Below are 23,340 nucleotides of genomic sequence, written 5' to 3'. Positions count from 1 at the left end.
AATTTTGTTGGGGATGAGGATAGTTAATTACCTCAACTCTAATGCTCATATGGCACTTATTTTATCAACCCGAAAAGGATGAAAGGCAAAGTTAACCTCAGCAGAATTTGAATTCAGAACATAATTCCAAAAAAAATGCTAAGCTTTCTGTCCAGTGTGCTAATAATAACCAATTGTAACAATAGTCAAAATGATGATAATAGTAGAATAAATATATTATGTACATACATAAGTATGTGTATGTATATGTATATAACTATCTATCTATCTATCTATCTATCTATCTATCTATCTATCTATCTATCTATCTATCTATCTATCTGTCTGTCTGTCTGTCTAATCTATTTATTTATCTATTTATCTATCTATCAATTTATATATATGTATATATATATATATATATTATATATATATATATATATATATACACATAAATATATATGTATATATGTGTGTATTTGTGTGTATATATGTATATGTATATACATACATATCATATGTATATAAATTCATATCATATGTATATAAGTAGATACATGTGTGTGTGTGTGTGTTTAATACTTGTGTAAATGGTTCAACAATATTTGTGCTGGAGTCTATAACTTTAATGTTTACATGGCAATTTTTATATTTCATTAGTTGGCTCAATTATGTTCTTTACCTTGCAGTTTTATGGTTTCATGTTTATGTGAAGATTTTTCCTTCTGGTGTTATCATAATATATTATAAATATACATGACACTTGGTGAGATACAAGTTAGTTGTGTTCTGTTTCATGAGAATTTTAACAATGTATTCTTTTCTAAGTATGACACTTTCAGTTCATGTAGAACATTGTATGTCTTGTTTGTATGTTTTTTTATGGAGAATCTGTGTGGCTGGATTTGTTTTTGTATTGTTTTATAGCATTTGTTTACTAACCTATCTATAGGGGTGTATATTATTAACTGTTTCGAGGCGTGTGGCTTAGTGGTTAGGGTGTCAAACTCATGATTGTAAGGTTGTGGTTTCAATTCCTGGACCAGGCGATGCATTGTGTTCTTGATCAAAACACTTCATTTTCACATTGCTCCAGTCCACTCAGCTGGCAAAAATAAGTAACACTGTGACGGACCAGCATCCTGTCCAGGTGGGGGAATTTCTATGCCACTGAAACCGGGAAAATGGCCCTTATGTGCCTGATATGGCTTGAGAAGGAACATTAGGGCAGTGAGCTGGTATGCCAAGTGAAATGCTAAGCATACTGGGTGAAATGCTTAGCAGTATTTTGTCTGTTGCTATGTTCTGAGTTCAAGTTCTGCCAAGCTTGACTTTGCCTTTCATCCTTTCAAGGTTGATAAATTAAGTACCAGTGAAACACTGGAGTCGATGTGACCGACTAGATCCCACCTGAAAAATTTCAGGACGTGTGGCTTTAGCAGAAAGGATTTTTAACTGTTTGTTTCACATGTAAAATCTTCTTTAAAGAAGATACACAATTCTTTTATTCTTTTACTTGTTTCAGTCATTTGACTGTGGCCATGCTAGAGCACCGCCTTTAGTTGAGCAAATCGACCCCAGGATTTATTTTTTTATAAGCTTCTATCGGTTTCTTTTGTCGAACTGCTAAGTTACGGGGATGTAAACACACCACCATCAGTTGTCATGGGATGTTGGGGGAACAAACACAGACACAAACACATACATACATATATACATATATACGATGGGCTTCTTTCAGTTTCTGTCTACCAAATCCACTCACAAGACTTTGATTGGCCCGAGGCTATAGTAGAAGACACTTGCCCAAGGTGCCATGCAGTGGGACTGAACCCGGAACCATATGGCTGGTTAGCAAGCTACTTACCGCATAGCCACTCCTATGCTTATAAGTATAACTCTTTTTCATTATTTGGCCAAATATTTATTACACCGTGTTATCATATAAACACCAAGAGTATACATCCATCCAACCATCCATCCATCCAGCCAGCCAGCCAGCCATCCAGCCAGCCATACATACATACATACATACATACATACATACATACATACATACATACATATTCTTGATGCATATTGCCATCTGGCAACATGGACAGGTATTATGACTTCCATCTTTTGTGCACTTGTAGTTGTCATTTAAAGTTCCATATCAAAATCTTACATACACATTTGTTGTCTACTGAGGATAACTACTTTCCAGATGGCGACAGTTGTACTGTCTTTTCTGCTTACCATTGGGGCTTTTTGCTACTAAGTTTTGCTTCCATTATTGAAATGTCTTCTTTAAATCTGGTGCATTCACTTAAGTGAACCATGCTACTGGCATACAAAACTTCGGCAAGTGCCTCCTACTATATCCAAGGTTAACCAAAGCTTTGCAAATGGAGTCAGTAGACAAGAACTAAAAGAAACTTGGTTTGTGTGCATGTGTGTGTGTGTGTGTGTGTGTGTGTGTGTGTGTGTGTGTGTATGTGTGTGTGTGTGTGTGTGTGTGCTTGTGTCTCTTTGTCTTCATATTTCATGATAGTTATAAACAAATATCACCGTCATATAAGCGATAGTACTTGTTTCCAATCTTCTGTGGAAACATGTCTAGCCATGGGGAAACAAATGCAAGTTAACAATAGGAATTGCATCTAGTTATCGACAGGAGATATACCCCAACAAATATGTAAGTACATAAGGTGGACTTTAAAATGATGATGATGATGAGGAGGAGGAAGATGACGATGATGATGATGATGATGGTGGTGGTGATGATGATGATGATAATATAGAGGCTTGTATGAAGCTGATAAAAGATACAAATTGGCAAGATGTGATGTTTCCCTCTGCCCCAACATTTCAATTTACTCATAATATATCATTTTCTACTCGGTGCTAAAGACATTATTTAATGTACGATTATGGTATGTACATGTACATAAAATGAAGATGATTTCCTTAAAAATAATGTGGCAGAATAAAAGAACTAAAACAATTTATAGAAAGTTCTTCATCAAAGAGTCTCATTTTCCTCTAAGCAGAGGAAGAAGGCCCTCTCTACTTGAGTTTATATATATAAAGAAAGAGAGAAGGAGAGAGAGGCAGAGACAGACAGACAGAGAAATAGATACACAGACATACATACATTTATGCATACACATACATACATAAACAGACAAACAAACACACACACATGAATATGCAAACATATAATAGAGAGTGATTAAATACTTCTTTTAACATCACAAACTCTATTTGTGAATTTTTTTTTTTTTTTCTTTCTCATGCATCTAAAATCTAAATGTGCAATTTAAATTCACAGAGTAAAGAAAGTGCTACAATTGCTAATGAACTTTTTATATTAAGAAAATTGCTGATATTAAAATTATTACCTACAACATAGCTAATATTTCCATATTTAAAATTGTTGTAATTGATGTACGAGACAGATACATAACATACATTTTTTTTCTTTTGTGTGTGTATGGTCAGAATCTTTGTAACAGCACTCCAGAACAGAAATCATGATTAAAAAACAGAAGAATGTTATATGGTAAAATCCATACTACTACAACTGAATAACTAAGTATATTACAGAAACTTGTTGATAGTATTCATTTTCCAGTTATGAATGGGCTTGGTGCACAGCTTTTGAGTTTAACAAAATTTTAATTTCTGCTTTTCAAATCTAGCAAAATAAGCCGGTAACTCCATTATATATGCTTACATGTAATCATTTCCTAACTTTCGCTGTGCTTTCAGTTCTATTTCTTCTGGCTTTTCTTCTTGAACATATAAATACCATGTACTTCTTGATTTTCTTAAGATTTCTGTACTTCATAAAATATATTTTAGTGGCTTAGCTTATAAATAATAATTATTTGACATTATCTTTTTTCTGTTAGTTTTTGCTTGTTTCAGTCATCAGACTGTGGCTATGCTGGGGGCACATTCTTGAAGATATTTTAGTTGAATGAATTGACCTCAATACTTATTTTTTTTAAAAGCCTGCTACTTATTCTATCGGTCTCTTTGCTGAACCACTAAGTTATGGGGATGTAAACACACCAGCTCCAGTTGTCAAGTGGTGGTAGGGCCGTTCAAGAACTTGGACCCGGAGATCTCCATTTCCAGCAACTTCGAGGACCACCTCCCAGTGGTATCGGGCATCAACAAAGAGCCCTCGACTACAACAAGACAACCAAAGTTTTTTTTTCCAAGGTCTGGGGTCTCCTGCCCCTAAGCCCTAGACCATCACCTAATCTCCCTTACCCGTCTTGTTGCATAACAAAAACAACAAAGTGGTGGTAGGGGATAAACACAAACACACACACATACACACAGATATACATATATATATATATATATATATATATATATAAATGACTGACAAGCCTCTTTCAGTTTCCATCTACCAAATTCACTCACAAGACTTTGGTCAGCTTGAGGCTATAACAGAAGACATTTGTCCAAGGTGTTATTGCATGGCACCTTCAGTAAGTGGGACCATGTGGTTGGAAAGCAAGCTTCTTACCACACAGCTACAGATTACTAACATTTCTTTATTGTTTAGTCTTTGTGTTTTGATTTCATGCTGATTCTCAAATTTGCTAAAATGCATGTTAATGAAAGTTGTACATGAAAGCCAGAAGGTAAAGTTAAAAACTATTAGTGATTGGGAAGTAAAGAATTGCTATGCATAAAATTTTAAAATATTAAACAAATACAGACTTACATATATGCACGCACTCATGCTTACACACATAAGTGTGTGTGTGTGTGTTATAGTTTTGTAGGTCAGAATTTAGTGTAAATAATATTAAACATTACAATCACTCTTTGCAGAGAACAGGTCCTTTTTGTTTTAATAAAACCCTTCAAGTAAAACTTGAAGACTTCTTTCATTTATTTTACTAGTAATTGTACTCTTGAGAGAGACCTAAGGTCTTTGCAGTATTTAATGTTCTAATGGTGTTTCTGAATACATTTATTTATTTATTTATTTATTTACTATTCTTGTCAAATTAGATAGAAAAATATTCTTTGGCAGATGTAAGTTAGGTTTAATAAAAAAAAAAAAGGTACCTATAACTTTTCATTTAATTTCTCTGAGTAACATGCAGCAATCAGTCTGATAATTCTGCAAGCATGAATAACTATCCATTAGTTGAGTATGTCTCAATTTAATTAACAAGAAGCATTAATATAATTTTAAAAGAAAGGAAACAATTACAGTTCACCTGTAAAGATTTATTAACTAAATGTAATGCAATGTCAAAGTTGGAAAATTTAAGTGTGTATAATTGCAGAAGAGAAGAATTTTTTTTACAACTTTACAAAAAGGGTGTGGAAGGATGAAAGAAAATATCTGAGAATTCTTCAACAATGAATGCTATTTAGATACATTAATGGTGGCACTTTCAATAGAGTTTTCAAAATAGAAAAGATTAATGATGAGTTAAAAGGTAATAAACTAAATTTAAAACAATTGAATTTTTTCACTCATTAGGATCTTGTATAGTATGTGAAGGAAAATTCAGGAATAATAGCCTGATTAAAACAATTTTTCTCTCTAATTAGGGAAACAACATGCAAAATTGCAGACTATATCTCATTCTTTCAAGATATATGTGAACGTGTGTGTGTGTGTGTGGGTGGGTGTTTGTGTATATATATATTGTAGATAGCAAGACATAGAAGAAGTTATAATATATGTAATTAAGAAGAAGCAGAAATGAAGATGCTAGTATAGATAGAAGGGAATCAATTGCAAATTGTTCAATCCATCTATTAAAGGGATTAGTTTTTACTTTAATGTTCATTCTTAATTCTTTCTTTGCCAATATAACATTTTCATGTGCCCTTGTTTATTATTATCTAATCTGAATTATTTAACTTTGAAAGGATTATTGCAACTGTCCTAAAACCTTCCTATTTAATTTTTACACAGTTTACCAGTCATTTGGTGTTCTTTGCAATGCACATTTGTATGAATGATCCACAATAAAATTGTTCAGAAATTCTCTTTTATAAAATAGCCAACATTCAGTTATTTTCTCTCAATTCATTTACATTCAGAGTATTTACAGAAAGAACTATTGCAAAGGATTGTATCTAAATCATTATTATCTGTACAATGTGTTCTGCATTCCCTATTTATACTTTGGTACTAACATGTCTCTTCTAATATGTGCATCATGTTAATTCTTTATATAAAACCAACATTGATTTTCTATGATATTACAAGCAATTAACAATGTTTTCCTCCTGTATTTACATATCCTAAATTAGCATCCTTTTACTTACAAATAGTGTAACAGATGTATTGTCTTAAATATTTAGATTTTAAAATCCTATGCTGTTTTTGTATGCAGTTACATTCAAAAACAGAACTATTTCAATTTTTTGTTAAAGAAAATATTAATATCCTATAATCCTAGATTTTTATATCATTATATCACTAGAAAACAATGTTAAATATTTAGATTATCAAAAGTACTGTAATATACGCAAAACAAGACAATGTGGTGTCAAAGTTAAGCTAGCAGGCTCTGAAAATAATATTAAAAAGTACTTATGTTGTTTTGAAAATAAAAAAAATGCTTTCTTTTTAGATGACAACTGAGTGTTATTGTTGGATGTATTTAATCATTATTTACAAGAAAGTTGACACTGTTTTTGGTTTGAACAAAAATTAGCATTTAAAGGAACTTGGTTTCATTTCTTCATAACACCCCATAAATCTTACTTTGACAGTATTGTAGCATGACAAACAAATTGTTTTTGTTTGGAATACATTCAGCAACTAAAAAGAAAAAACAAAAACAAAACAAAACAAATTTAGAATATCCATTTTCTCTGAAGAATGTATACTGGTTTTCATTATGTCTATTCTTCAGTTTTTGCTGCAGTTATACCAGCTAAATATTAAATGAAACCCACAATAATATCATAAATTATAAACCTCAATTTGAGGCTAAAAAAGCAATGGGCTTGCTGACAGGATGCAGACTGCTAGTTTGATGGACAACTAAATTATTGGTTACATTATAAAGTGCCTGACATGACCTAATCTTAAACGAGATACTATTAATTTCCTTTCCTTCTATTTAATTTGCTTTATTGTATTTCCACAAGTATCTCATTTGATTTACATGTAATTCATCAGTCACTTAGGGCTGTGCAACATAGTGAGGTATCCAACTTTAGTTTGATAATTTCATCCAGAACTAACCTCATGCATTGAATTAATTAAGTTTAACCCACTATCACTGAGTGCCTAACAAATTATTTGTAAAACAACTGAAATTTTTATTGAGATAGAACAGTTAAAATGAATGAAATGACTTTTTATCACTTAATTTGGAAAGAGAGAATGGTAGGAATCCTGTAGCAAAATCAATAATATGGTACTGGTAAATAGTAAATATATGCTGAGTCCCAACAGTGGAAATGTTACTTAATTTGTTTAATATTACTACTCATAAAGCCTACCATTTACGTTCAGTTTAGATAATGTAAGGTAATGTTTAGGTAATGTAAGCATGTAAGCTGTAAAGTTCATTTCTATAAATGCTATGTTAGCAGATTATATAACACATCTGTCTGTGTGTGTGTACATGCGTGCATGCACAACTATGTATTCTTTGTATTTATACTTCTGTGCTCCCTAGCATGCATGCTTATAAGCATTCATGCCTGCATGTGTATTGGAGAGGTGATACATATTAGAGTAATCTTTTGGCAAATTTTATTTACCTTTCTGTTATAGGTAATATTTGTACATTACTAAAAGTATACACACCCCAATACACACACACACACATTCATACAAATTTTCATAAATATATGTACAAAAAAACACACTACATGTTTCCACTTATGCCCAACTATTTACACACATATAAAAATAAAAATTCTTATTACAAAACTACACATAGTTAACAAATTACTCTTTAAGAGTAATTTGTTAACTTACATTACGATTAAGTATATCCTAAGAATATTTATTCTTTATTTATCCTCTAACCTGTTTTTTTCTTTTTAATTAAGTGGAATCTTTAGAGCAATGGACATAATCCTTCATGGTATTTTTTTTCCAAGTCTCTATGCTCTTAGTTGAAATCAACCTGAGGTCAACATTGCCTTTCATCCTTTAAGGGTTTATCAAAAGAAGCTTCAATCCAAAGTGGTGAAATTGTAGAATTGTAAGAACATCAGCCCAGATACCTCACATTACTCTTTGTGTTGTGAATTTAAATCCTACTATGACCTATTTGAATTAGTAGACTTAACCTACCACTTATTTTCTCAAACAGAAATGAGAAATTAAAGGAATTGGATTTTTCCAATATAATTTAATGACATAATCTTATGACTATTCAGAAAGTATTCTATTTGAAAATTCTTTAATCTCATAGTACAGTTTTTTTTACTTTTTTAAATATGAATTAAAGTGAAAAATTAGTACATGTATTTTAATTGCATATCATGAAATATTGCAATGGAACACTGCTCCCAAATTTGAGGCCCTGCTACTGCTATATACAAAAACATTCTTGACCATACCCAGTCCATTACAAATATCCACTTAGAAATTAGCAGGGGGTCTTTCACTAATACACCTCAGCCTCTAGATCACAGATCAGCTATCTCTTCATTCTACCTAATCCATATCCTTTACATGGTCCAGGACATAACTAACACCATGTCACTTATCCTGAATCACTCTTGATACACTCGTCTCTCCATCTCTTTTCATCCATACAGTGTGTACATCTCTCAACCAGGCCACTCTATAACTACTTTATCTAATCCTTTCTTCCCATCTGGAATTACCTTCCCACTCATGTTTTTCCTGAAGGTATATTCAAGGTGAATGTCTACTAAATCAACATCACCAGTCTTACAAGAATGAAAGTCATGAGTGCATTCTTTGCTTTCTAATCTTATAACTAAAAAGCAAATGTGAACAATATATTTATTTGAACATTTCAAACATAAATATTGAAGAGAAAGAACACCAATAATTTGCTTCAGGGTCCTTGAGACTAGCAGAAAAAAGATGAGATGTTATCAGACTGGAGACCTTACCAAAGTGATGTAGAAAAGGGAACTTTATCAACAATACCAGTTGGCCAAGAGATGCTTTTTAACTGACAAACTTCTTTTCAACTGGCAAACTTCTTTTTAACAGGCAAACTACTTTTACTACTCAAGAACAATAATGGTTCCTCCAGCACAATTCCTATAAGTTTCTAACAGATTTTCCTTCCAAGTGACTGCCGATTCATGATAGGAGGTACTTTTGCAAAGTATTGCAGGGTGGGAATTAATCCTAAAACACATAGTTGCAAAGCTAACTCGTTAGCCATGTTTAAAGCAAGAGCTTCTGCTAAGCACTATCGTTTTCTAGCTAACACTAACATAATAATTTTAGTAAGAAATACACATGTACTTAATAATTCAAAGTAACAGAACTTTTATATATATAATCAGGCTAGTGATATCATAATTGCCAATGCATTTACTTATTAATCAATAAAATCTTTTTATTTTTTTATATTTTGAGTTACCTGATTTCCAGTTTACTATTATTATCATAACATCATCTAAAAATAAAAGAAAAGGTTTTAAAACAGCTATTAGGTCTCTCTTTTATTTTGAATGTATCTTCAAAGCTACTTAATCCTCACACTTACTGATAAACATTTCTTATACTTCTCATGTTATTTATAGCTTATGTATTCTGAGTAATTTCTGCAGATCATATTTAAATTTCAATATATTAGCTTCAGTTATCGCTCTACCTTCATCGTCTATAGGTCACATACTACAGAGAATTGCAATTTTAATGCAAACAATATATAATCTACTTTTCCATTGTGATAAATTCCTTATGATAAAAGTAGCTGTTTACTTCATTTATTGGAACAACTTTAAACTTCTAACTCTTTGTTATTCTTGTAGGCAATGATAGTATAACATTGAAAATAGTTTAGTCATATCAGTAAATCACTTTCTTTATATTTAGACTAATTGCACTAGCAGCTACAACCATATCTTTTTCTATTTAATGTAATAATGCCCTATGAGTTTTAAACACCTCATCTGCAACTATCATTTGTTGAGTACAGTATTTCTTTCTTAATTATAATTTAAGAGTATTACTTTTATAATATTTTCAAATTCATTCATAGTAGCATAACTAAATCAGATTATATCAGAAAATAAAAGCTATGCTACAAAAAATTGAGATTATCCATAAAAGTCCTGAATCAATTCAAATATCAAAAGAAGAAAAAACTGTAAGAATATATCAAAATTATAAATTTAACAGTATTTTATTTTTATTTACAATGTTCATATTTTCATTAGTAAAAATCTTTATTATTCCTATTATTATTAGATTATGTTTATTTCTGACTCTCTTTTGTTCATTAGAATCACTTTTCAATTCAAATATAATCCAATTTCTATATTATATTCATACTATTATGTGTCAATTGTTCTAAGAGTCTAAATTTTTTTAACTGAAAATTTTCTATGGCATTACATACACAGTAAATTTTGAATGAGAATATATGACTACTGTTGAAGTTTCTGAGATATTTTACTACTTGAGGAATAAATATAGGAATGTAATGAGATATCTAATACTCTAAATGAATATCATTCATTGCAATGAATGTCATTCACAATTTAGTATTTGCATTTTGAAACAAGATTGAAGCATCATTATGCATTTTGAAACATTACAGATCTGGAGTTTTTTTGAGTTAATATCATAAACATACTTATAAGATCTACTACAAATAAAAAATCTAAATGGTGTCAAAATATAAATAGCGGAAATAAAATATAGATATTAAATCTATTAATAATATGTCTCCCATACTTACGATAAGACATAAATAATGTTTGTGATTGAGCACTGACAAATATTGCCAGATTTTGACAGAAGTGAATTTCTAACAGTGTTACTGAGGTCAGTAATGACAGTAACAAAGCATTGAAATAAGTGTGAGTTGTAGGGTGTGTCATAGGAACTTAGATACATATCACCATTCATAAATTGGAAAATATTATTCACAAAAATAAAAGGAAGAAATAGAGTTGATCTCTGGAATATTTTATGTAGTCAGTGCTTAATGAAGAATCATTATCATATTCAATACAGTTGGGTTATAAGGATTCACTGAATCCAGATACTTCAAGGAGGCTTCTGATGTCAATTTTAAAATGCTTTGCTGATGCTAGTTCCAATATAATTAATGTTATAATTTCATTGGGATAACATTATTCTTATATAATGGAGATAAAAATATCATCAACTACATTTTGTATAATTAAACGTAGAGAAGACTATGAAGGATATACAAGGCATTCATCAGTATTTTTTCCTTTATCTCAGAAATATTGTAGAAGAAACAAATTTCATAATTCATTACCAAATGCAAAGCAAGTAAGTAGATAGACTATGAGGGGGAAAAGGAGGCAAAAGAAGGATAGAAATTTTAAAAAGCTTAATGACAGGTGTTTGTTTAAGGCAGGTATTTGTTTTTTATAGAATGGATAATTTGGTACAACTGATGGTTGAAGAAGGCTTTAAGGGAAACAACTGTGACAGAAATAGAAATCATTTAGACTTGCTATAAATAAAGTTGACCCAAATGAGGATGAAATACATATTGTTGTTGCTGATGCAGAGGTTGTTCAAACAGAAAATAGGATGTGTTACCAAATTCACTAGAAATGCATTTAAAAGGCAACTTGAAAGCAATTAAAAGCTGGAAAGGAGGAAAACTCATTACATTGGCACTTAATCAAAATACTTTTCATATTCAAAATGGTTTTCTTGAACTGTCTGTTAGCAAGTTGCAGGCATTAATACTTAATTGTTAGCCTATACAACATTTAATAAATATTCTCTATTGAAGCTCTACCTGATAATGGATTGATGTATTGTGAAATTGGGGACTATTAAGAAATGAACACCAAAGGATTATGTTATTTATAGATAAAGTGTTTTCTATAGAATCAGAATAAATCTATACCTTTTTACTGTAGGATCAGTATAAAATTATACTTTCGGCAATATTTTCTTATGACATATTAAGGACACAAACTTTCACTTGCCATAGTTATAACAAGAAATTTTAAATTTTCAGTTTTATTTTCTTGCAAATTTGCATAAATGATGGAAGTAAAGCTTGCTGCACATGTCAGATATATTCCACACCACCATATTTCAATAAAGAAATTTACTAATTGACAGAGCAAATGAATAGTGTGATATTATCATCAAGCGCAGTAAGCTAATGCAATAACATGTGTGATAATATCATAATTTAGAACATTGAAAATGCTACATTTATAGGGAAGAGGTAAAAGCATTCTCCCAACATAGTAAATAGTTTGTGGTTAAATATAACAATAAATAAATTGCCCAAAAGAGAAAATTTGATTTAATGCTTACAGTTATAAATTATAGAGAGATTTTCATTGATATTTTAGTGAACATTATTCAAAAGCAAGATTTTACTTTTGAAATGAAATAAAATTTTTACCTAGAAATTAATACACAGAAAAACATTAATGTTTTACTAGTAGGACCTGTGAATATCTCATGGAATTAATAGTAAACCTATTGGGTCATTCCTGAAAACTTTATCCAAAAAGCCTGAAAGTGTAGCCTGTGTTGTGTCTGTATCAAAATATAGTCATTCATCTGCTATTCATTGAAAAGTGAAGGAAATTGGAATACAATGATTACTTAATGCACTTTATATACATATATATATATATACTTAATGCACAATTTTATAGACTTAATACACATCACTCATAAAATGAATATTCATTCTTATTTTTCCATTTTAAAATTTACACAATTTCATATCTAGAAAACAAAAATTTTATAGTAAAAGAAAATTATTTTATATGTAAAATATAGAGCTCACAATTTCACGTGGGTAAAAATTTAATGAAAACCACATCGTTAGTAACTTATAAACCAATGCAATGGGTCAGAGCCAATACACATGTCAATTTCCATACACCTTTCACTCCAATACTTCTTTACAGACTATGTTCTTTGTGTAAGTTCTCCCACTTCTTTTCCCTTGTTTCTTAGTGTTGATAACTTTAAGTCTCACATCAGATAATTTGTGAGCCCATGAGAATGCAACATATAGCTGACCATGGCCAAATACAGGCTCAGGCAAGAACAACCTCTCCTTTATCAAATGTCTGCCTTTGTGATATACTGATCGTCATTGCATATGACAGGTGAATGGGAAACTGGTTTCTTTCTAAAGTGAATGGCAAGGTTGGGACGTGCATGCATTAAGTGATTGGTGATATAAAACAGTTCAATTTAATAAAAAATACTTTACACTATGAATTCACTATCACCACCTCCACCACTACCATCACCTCCACCATCACTTCCACCACCACCACCATCATCTCTCTCTCTCTCTCTCTCTCTCTATCAATCTATCTATCTCTCTGCCCTTCTTTAATCTCACCATCAGAACATCACCCATCTGCTAAAATTATATTCCTAACTCTCCTCTATCACTACTTTCAAATTACTTTTTTAACAACATAATAAATATTACGTCCTCCAACACATGTCATGGACGTTTCTCTCTCCATCTTTTCTCCTTCTATTTCTTTCTCTCTCTTCACTTTATCCTTTTCCTCTCTCCTTTTTCTCTCTCATACTCTTTTTCCCTTCAACTAATATGCAAAAGCATTACAATTACATTCCTCCTACCTCATGCCATGGACACTTCTCTCGCCGTCTTTTTCTCCACCCTTCTTTTCTTTCTCCCTCTTTTTCTCTAATCACATGAAAGTGTTACCAACGGGCTAAGTAACATAATGACAAGCAGAATTATTACAAGATTAAAGCATGAAACAGTATGCTTTAATAGTGCTACATTTTATAACTCTGAAATTAATTTTAGAAAGAGATAAACTATTGAATTTAAATTATATACCTTAATTAGTCCAATCAAACACACATTGAGAGTGTCTTTCATACTCTTAAGAACTTTTGATTTCTATAGTTATTTGTACATTTTCTGCTTATTATCTTTAACTCTGTATAATACTACCATGATTTTTAACTCTATACATCATATTAAGCATTCTGTTCAATACTTCTGCAATTCATGTTGGTTAATCTCAGTGCTTTTCGTAAGAATGTTCATTATCAGTTGGAGTTTATAGCAAAATTGTTATTTCAACCGAAATAAGTATTCTGCCCTGTTTTCATTTTAAGTTTCCTCATTCAAATATCCTACTTATACAAAGAAATTAACTTTCTTACAAACCACAGGAAGCACATGTGCATATGATTTGATTTTAATGTAGAGGATGAGCAAATGTTGGGAAGAAATGAGGTGAACATGCTTCATTGAAAGTGCAATGTCAGTGTGCATGAATAGCAGTGCACAAATGAACTGAGAGAAAAATCGGAAATAAAAGGAATCAGCTGCAATGTGCAAGAGAGAAGACTGAGCTAGTATGGACATGTGGTGCATGAAAGCTAACAGTAAAGTAGTGCCAGACAATCTAATTGAAAGGAATCAGCAGAAGATGACCAAGGAAGACATGAAAAGTAGTGGTAAAGTGTGATCTCGAAATGCTGAACCTGACGAGATGACATGAGATCACAGCAGTGATAGCTGCTGTGCTGGAGAATACCCATAAAACACATGAAAACATGAGAAAATGGACACAAAGTGATGATCATCAGGACAATGTTTATACCAAACTTCTGAATGTAAATCAAATTACCAAGAGTTCAAGTTATATAGAAAATTGAAATAAATTTTGAATGATTCTATTGGTGATTTAAAAATAATACTATTTCTTTTTATATTTCAAATTTTCCTTAGGATAACCTAAAAAGTAAAAAACTAGTCTTAACATTTGGATGAGACACATAATAATTGTAGGCTTAAGATGACCTGGCAGAACACTTAGAGATAATAATCCTTTCTACTATAGACACAAGGCGTGAAATTTGGGGAAGGGGAGAGTAATCGATTACATTGACTCCAGTATCAACTGGTACTTAATTTATCGACCCCAAAAGGATGAAAGGTGAAGTCAACCTCGACAGAATTTGAACAAAAATTAAGAAAAGGTTTCAATTTTGAAACTTTTATTGAGGTACAGCTATATAGAATCATGTTCTGCTATATTTTATCTGAAATACAGTATTCAAATTATTGATAAGAAGCATACATATTTTGAATAAGATATCATCTATATATAAGCTAAACTTAATAAACTATCACAATTAAATTACAGAGCACTGATCAAAGTTTTAGAAATATTCAATCAAAATTTTATCACTGCTATTGTCTTAATGTTATCTAAAATATATAATTGCAGCCATAAGATTTATGACGCCTTACAAATAAAATCAGTTTCTGTTATAACTTTATAGAAAGCAAATAAAATGTTACATAGAAACCAAAGCATGCACATTACTTACTTGCTGTAAGAATTAGAGTTTATTTAGGAATTGAAAATTAGCGTTCAAAGTAACTATTTAGAGTCTATTAACATATAGTAGGGATAGAGATTGTCATGTGACAGATATATAGAAAGAAATATACTTGAAAATATTATTAAAATGAATTCAGAAAACATTTGTTATGATTAAAATTCAAATCAAAAGTCAATTCAATAAGATATTCAGTTTCAAGGTAAAGAAAACCTGTCATAACCAACATACTTCAAATTTTCAACATGTTGTATAGAGTAATTATATTAATGCTGTGTATATGTATGCATGTATGTGTGTGTACATTTGTGTGTGTGCATATATATGTATGTATGTATGTATGTATGTATATATACTAGCAGAGATACCCAGCATTCACTGTATCACATGCAATTGAAGAATTAAACTTTTCTTTTATATTTTCTCTAATGAACTGGAATCCGTATGATTTGAATTGCATCAAAATTGGAGATTAAAAGTTTTAATGAGGGTTCTTTCCCTCTTTACACACCCTAACAAAAATTCTAATCATGACATATTTATCCCATACTACTCATCTTTATGCCCAGATTCCAGAATCCAAATCTTATAAAACCTATTCAAAGGTTTTTACTCCTGAAAAATGGAGCACATGGAGCTCTAAAATGTGGGAGTTAAGGCCCCTATTGAGGAGGGTGTCTTAAAGTCGAAGTTGAATTGTTGGGAATATTTTTTAACTTGTGTCTTATATCTATTGTTCAAATTTCTTTGACATCGAAAATATATGAATGTTTACTGGGTTTATGAAAGAGAGCAAAACTAGAAGAAACCAAAAGACGAATGATCACAATAAGCAGTCAGCTACCCTACCATAGTCGTTACCACTCCCCAATGTATGATTCCTCACCATACAGGTGACCAGCAGAGCTGTAAGGTGCATTACAGATCTATAGCAATTGGAGGGGCTTGACACAATTCAAATAAACATTAACAACTGTGTAACTGGAGGGCTATGGGGAAATGAAAGTGTCACCTATTGAGTTTGCCAATGATCACTATGCTGATAGGTAACTTAACAGAATAAATTTGCAGTCTATAAATCTCTTTGAATGACCAATCACTTATCTGGAAAGGCCTTTGTAACCTCTCCTTTACTTGACAATTTATGCATAACATTGCAGAAATCACAATCTCAGTATATTTCAAAGCAAACTCTTACACTGTTGTACCATTGAATTACAAATAACGCTCATCTTGTATGCTCGGATGACTCACAGCTTTCAAGACTACAATTGTATTCATCTTGGCTTAGGAAAAATGACTAAACTGTGGATATTAAGGGGTGTTACTAACTCCTAAGAAGTTGAAATTTTAGGAATATTACTTCATTTGTTTCTAATATCTATGGCTAAAACTTCATCAACAGCAAAATTATATGAATTTTCATGGGGGTTATGGCCTCATTTATTCCCCCTCACTTTCAAACATATACTGCATTACATCTGTCCTCATACATAGAATATAATTTCCAAATTTCATAAAGATCCATTCAATACTTTTGACCTTGTTTTGGATTATAAAAATGACTAAAATTTGGGAGTTAAGGCCCCCATTAGTGGGTCTTAGAATCACCCAAAGAAATGGAAATTTTGGGTGTATGTTTTAATTTATTTCTAATACCTATGGTTCAAATTTCATCAAAATCTGAAGAATATGAATTTTCACAGCGGGGTTCTGCACCCCCTTTATGCTCCCTTAAAATTGTATGAAACATATGGCATTACCCTTCTCTCTAGGCTTGGATTTTGTGTTCCAAATTTCATTAGGACTGGTCCAGTAGTTTTCGAGTTTATAAGTAACACACGAACACATGAACACACTGACGTTGACTTTGATGTAATATATATATATATATACATGCACATACATACATATGTACATAGATATAGTGGCACGTAAAAGCACCCATTATGCTCTCAAAGTGTTTGGCATTAGGAAGGGTATCCAGCCACAGAAACCATGCAAAATCAAACTGGTGTTTAATGCAGCCTTCCAGCTTGCCAGCCCTGGTCAAACCATTAAACCCATGCCAGCATGGAAAATGGACATTAAATGTTGATGATGATGATGATTTGTATGTTATATGTATATACACACAACGATTACTGTTAGTATTCTTTGACTTTGCTAGCTATGTGCCTGCTTTTTCTTCTTTATTCCAGTAGAAGTTTTATGGTATTTAGCTTATGCTTCACTTATTATTTTTTCTGTTTGTCTCTTGACCTTGATGGCATGAGGGTCTGAGGAAAATAATAATTCATTAAGTGGTAATACAAACAAAATTGTACATGTGCATGAGCCCCCTGCTTACAGGCAAAAGTTCACACAAACCTTTATTTCAGACTCTGACAGCCTTCCCACAATGACCTACACAATCTTCTTGTTGCCTTAATTTTGGAGCAGCCACAGTCAATGTAGGCACAATATAAAGAAAATAGAAGGAACTGTTTGAAATGCTAGAGCAGGGGCAAGTAGATATGTGTTACATGAAAGAGGTAAAACTGAAACATGCTCCAGCTTGACTACTCATAGGCAAGGAACAAATATATAAATTCTTCTGGGTAGGGAATTGGGATAGTATTTTTGCATTGGTCACCCTTCTGTGCTACCAATTATTTCCCTCTTTCTCCCTTGAACTGCTCCTTGTTGGCTCAGCTATAACACCACACATCTTTCACTTTCCCACACATTTTTGCAAATTATTCAGCCACTTATCCTTACCCTGTCTACTGTATAATTATTTGATATACATATATATGGTAATAATACAGTAGATGTATATATATTTCTGTGTATGTATATATGTGCATGTGAATTTGCAAGTGGTCAAGCATGTATAAGTACATATATGTATATATGTGCATGTGAATTTGCAAGTGGTCAAGCATGTATAAGTACATATATTTAATATTTCAAATATTTAATATAACTGGCTTATATCGATGTAGAATTTTGGAAGTGATAGTTCCTTGCTATTAAATATTAAAATTAAATATTAAAATTCTGAGATGTTCTGAAACATTCATATAAATCATATTACATTCTATTACTAGGAATGTGCCAAGATGAATAAATAATTGCAGGATTTTTAACACATTATGATACATTACACTTTATAATGTATTTTCTTCTATGGTTGAATCCATAGTGTTTTTAGGGAAATAGTATCTGCACCTTAACATCTCACATTCAAACCTGATATGATTTCAACACAGGTAAAGTTAAGCAGATATGCATTTAATGCATGATAAACTTGTAACTCCAAGACTGCCAGTATCTATAATATATTCTATAGGTTTGTATTAAAATACAATCCATCTCTTAAATATTAAAACCAAATGTTATCATTTACTTTTTTTATAATCAGAACGTATTTGAACTGAAACAGTACAAAATTATAAGACTGTTATTACAATACTATTTTAAATATTTTTAGTTTAAACAGTGACATGTATAGAATTAATAAAATTGCTTTTGTTGTTATACAACCTAATACGTTTACATAGTAAAATTAATTTGATGATTAGAACTTGCACCTTTCAATAGATGAACATGTTTCAATAACTGTGGAACTTATGAATTAGTCGTGAAATATTGATTTCAAATACATATTCTAGGTAGGAGATATTGATTTGTAAAATCGTAAAATATATTTGTAAATATTTCATGAACAAACAAATTTTAAGAACTGTGAAAAAGGAAAACCAATGTCTCGTTTGTGTTTAAACTATTATTAATTTTGTTTACATTCACAGAAGTTATTTAAATATATTATATATGTCTTCAGAATGATGCAAATATATTTAATTCAAATTTTAAGTTCTCATTTATGCCCAAATATTTTACTGATTGAATACCTTCAGCTTTAAAGTTAGTTAAAATGTCAACAACCTTATCTAAAGCAAGCATATTTCTCACTATGATTCCAATACCATTTAATGTCTTACTTATTTTTATATCCACTATATATCGTTAGTCATCTTTTCCCTAATTTTCCATTTTAAATTTATTTGTTTTTTGCATAAACTGAAAATGCCATAAACATAACTTCCCTTTTTTAATTTACGTCATGCATAGAAATAAGTTCTATGTTCAATATTTTCATTCTATAATCAAGAGAAATATTATGGAAACTATTTCATACACAAAAGCTTACTGAATGTTTTACACTATTTTTAATGTATCATGGAAATGGAATTGGAGCAAATGAAGAATGCTTTAATATTTGCTTCATGGCTGTTAAATTGATGATTGAAATATATGAAAGTCGCATTAAAACTTTTTTTAGATTTGCATAAAATTTCGCGATGAAGTTTTAACAGAATTTGAGGTAGGATCAGGCACACTGAGATAATTTTGCTGCCAAATATTCATTCTCCTTTTTGTTGTTGTTGTTGAATTCAGTCAAGCTAATTGAATAAACTAGAATACTTTATGTATATTAAAAAAAAACTGTATAAAAGTACATGTAAAACCCAATTCATAGGTAAATTCAGATTTTGCATATTCACAAATGTCAAACTAAATATAAACTATAGCTAGCTTATGCATTTATGTTAATATGTTGTCAAGGAAGGTTTCCATAGACAAATCATCATCACCACTACCACAACCACTGCCATCACACCTGCTGCTATCATTATATTCAACCTCTTCCTCATTATCAGTTTAACACTCATTTTAATGTCCAAAAATAAGCCATAAAAAATTTATAGAGGCAGAATTTCTATAGCCAGATGCATTTCATGCAAATACTCCTCATTTAAAAGGAAAGCACTATCTCCCATAGCCTTTGAAACAACAAGCTTCTTAATCATTGGATATTTTTTTCACAACAGATTGTAAACTAAGACATCGTTGCATAGACATTGGCAATGTTTTTACATGCATACAATGTAAATATGATAGGAAGACACAAACACACACTCATATACACACACACATATATACATTTAGTGTTGACTGTCAGAAAAAAGGGTGTTCAGTTCCATAGTAAAGATAAATAATATTTAATTTTAGTTGTGTTAGTCTCTTTCTACTCTGAGTTTCACTTGTGGGTTCACAGGATTTTCAAGCTTGTAACTTATTTGAAGACTCTATGGACTCACAGGTGAAACTCAGAGTAGCAAAAGACTCTGAATTTAGATATATATATATACCTGTATTTATAAAGATGAGAATGTGTGTCTGTCTACATGTCAGTCTGTTTATGTGAATCCTTAAAACTCGAGAACTACGCTCACAATTTCATTAAATTTTTTCACATGCCTTACTTAGGGTCCATGCAGTGTCATGGGTCAAACAAATTTTCAACTTCTTCCCTAATGCCAGCCCAGAGCAATCTCTTATCTGTTACACTATTTCAGTATTACATGTCAAAAGTTTCTGGCTTTAAAGGTATTGTGAAAGGCCTGGTTGGAGGCTCAACATTCCAAGTTCTTTTACAGAGCTTAGAAAAAAGAACTGCTGCAATAAGTGTGTGAAACTGAGAGTGGAATGTGTTGAATAAAATCATAGTTAATGGATCCTCCTGTATTTTCTTTTTACCCAAAGCCAGAAAACTTTTCAGCACTCCATCGTGTACATATATATACATATATATATATTGTTCTACCAAATGTAATGCAATAGTGGGTAGAAGTTTTTTGTCAAGTGGTTCAGGTCATATCGATTGAACATTTTAATAGGGTAATGCTTTCTCCATACATGAGTGCTATTCATCATAGCATCCATGACAAGAAATGCATTCACACCATCACTGAACCCAACTCATGCATCTTTTTTTTTTTTTTAATGTTCAAGTTTACTCTAGTCTCCACGCCTTCACAACTACTTTTACCTCATCTGCATCATCAAATCATTGTGCTTGAAGACTGTCCATAACAAAAATGGATTGTACACAAGGGAAATATTTGTTAAATAGTGAACATGTGTGACCATTGTTTTGATAATATTTCAAAGTGTGAATTAAAATCTTTTCTATTCCATATCTTCAGAGGAGATAGGTGAATTTATAGGCTATGTAGGTCATACAAGTTTTGACCTATTTATGAAGCTCATGCTGCCTTTTCACAGTGAGTGATAGAAGATGACCTTTCAGTAACATATATAAATGTTGAAACATTTGCAAAATTTCTAGCAGAAATGATCTTAGTGAACTGGCAGAAGCAGTAGACCATAGTCTTTTGTACACCTCTCTATGTCTTTTGTGCACCTCTCTATGTTCTAAGTTGAAATCCTGCTAGTCCAAACCAAATATTGAGGTCAATAGTATAGACTAATTCTCTCTCCTCAAATTTGCTTATCTTGTATCTAAATCAGGAAAAATGATTAGTATGACTTGTGGGCAGTAGATTGGCAAAATTGCTGGAGTGCTGGGCAAAATGTCATATGGTATTTCTCTAGGCTCTTTGCATTCTGAGTTCAAAGCTCGCCAAGATCACCATTATCTTTCATCTTTTCAGGTCAATGAAATAAAGTAACATTTAAGTACTGGAGTCAACAGTATCATCAAAAATCCTCCCTTAAATCCAGACCTTAAGCCTATATTTGAATCACTTATAAAGTATAAGTTTAGAACTGAGTCAATGCAGACATACATTCTATTAATCCAATTGCTTTTCATTCCCTCATCCAGTTGTGAGAAATAAAGAAGATTCAAAATTATGCATTATCATTTTAAGACATTATTTTGTATTTAACAACTTATCTTTCTTTTAAATATTTTTTACATGTGAATTAAAGTTATTTCTACTTTAAAATTAATTGAAAGTTAAACACTATAAAAACACACATAGCTATATTGTATACTTTATGGATGATGTATTTTAAAGCGGTACTTAGAAATTGGAAATTTTGTTATGTTTTTATTCAATTTACACAAAATACAATCGATAAATTTTTCAACTGTGTTCCTTTCCATGCATCCACTCTGATATTGGTTAACTACAAAGCTTAACTCTTTCAGGTCTATAAAATATTCTAAAAATATTTATCTATTAAATATTCACCATCTATACATGTTAGCATCAAATTAATTTGAATACAATTATATACTTTTGTTTATTTTTTTACACTCCCAAGATGTAATTTCCATGATTATATGTGGTAATCACTAATGAGCTTAGCCGTGGTTTTAAAACTATTTCAAATTTCCACAAAGTACACTTTAATTCCATAATATCCTCGGAACTATCTTCTGATGAGCATTTTATTTACTAACATAAAAAATTTTAAACTCTTGTAAAATATGAATTTCCTGAATTTCAAGGAAAAATAAGTTCATCAAGAATTTAGTTACAAAGTTTCATTGAACCCACTCATTGCATATATCGCAAACAACTGTCTTCAGTGACTTTCTAAGTAAATATCACATCCATCATAGATAAGTCTGATTTATATATATATTTAAATGTATTACATCATACAATATTGCAATCTCCATTGAGTCTCCATTATATTTTTATTTTTGCAATCCTACTCCAGCTGCTTTTAATGCATATGTCAGTTGTGGTTTTTCCTAGACATAATGTCTTCATCTAAGATATATTTTATATATTTCGTATTGTCTACAAGATATTTGTTTGTACTTGATTTCACAGGAAGCTATTCTAGAAATAACTTCTGATTTATGTATTTTTATAAGTTCAAGTAAAAAATTTTTATTTCACAATTTAGTTAGACTTTCGAAACATACTCTACAAGAGATCCTTCAAAAATTATTGACATATCTCTACCTTACTGAATCAATACATAAACCTGATAGTATAAATAACAACTGATCGTTTTAGATCATGAAATTA

At 31.1% G+C, this 23,340-nt stretch overlaps 1 protein-coding gene across 1 annotated transcript in view; it reads right to left on the bottom strand.

Annotated features, from left to right (window-relative positions):
* The window catches only part of LOC115209614, a 1,042,307-nt gene that overhangs the window by 577,816 nt on the left and 441,151 nt on the right, over nucleotides 1–23,340 (bottom strand). The window lies entirely within an intron of this gene.

The sequence above is a fragment of the Octopus sinensis genome, linkage group LG3 (assembly GCF_006345805.1).
Source record: "Octopus sinensis linkage group LG3, ASM634580v1, whole genome shotgun sequence".
In the NCBI taxonomy this organism is placed as follows: Eukaryota; Metazoa; Mollusca; class Cephalopoda; order Octopoda; family Octopodidae; genus Octopus; species Octopus sinensis.
This window is presented reverse-complemented; position numbering and strand designations above follow the sequence as displayed.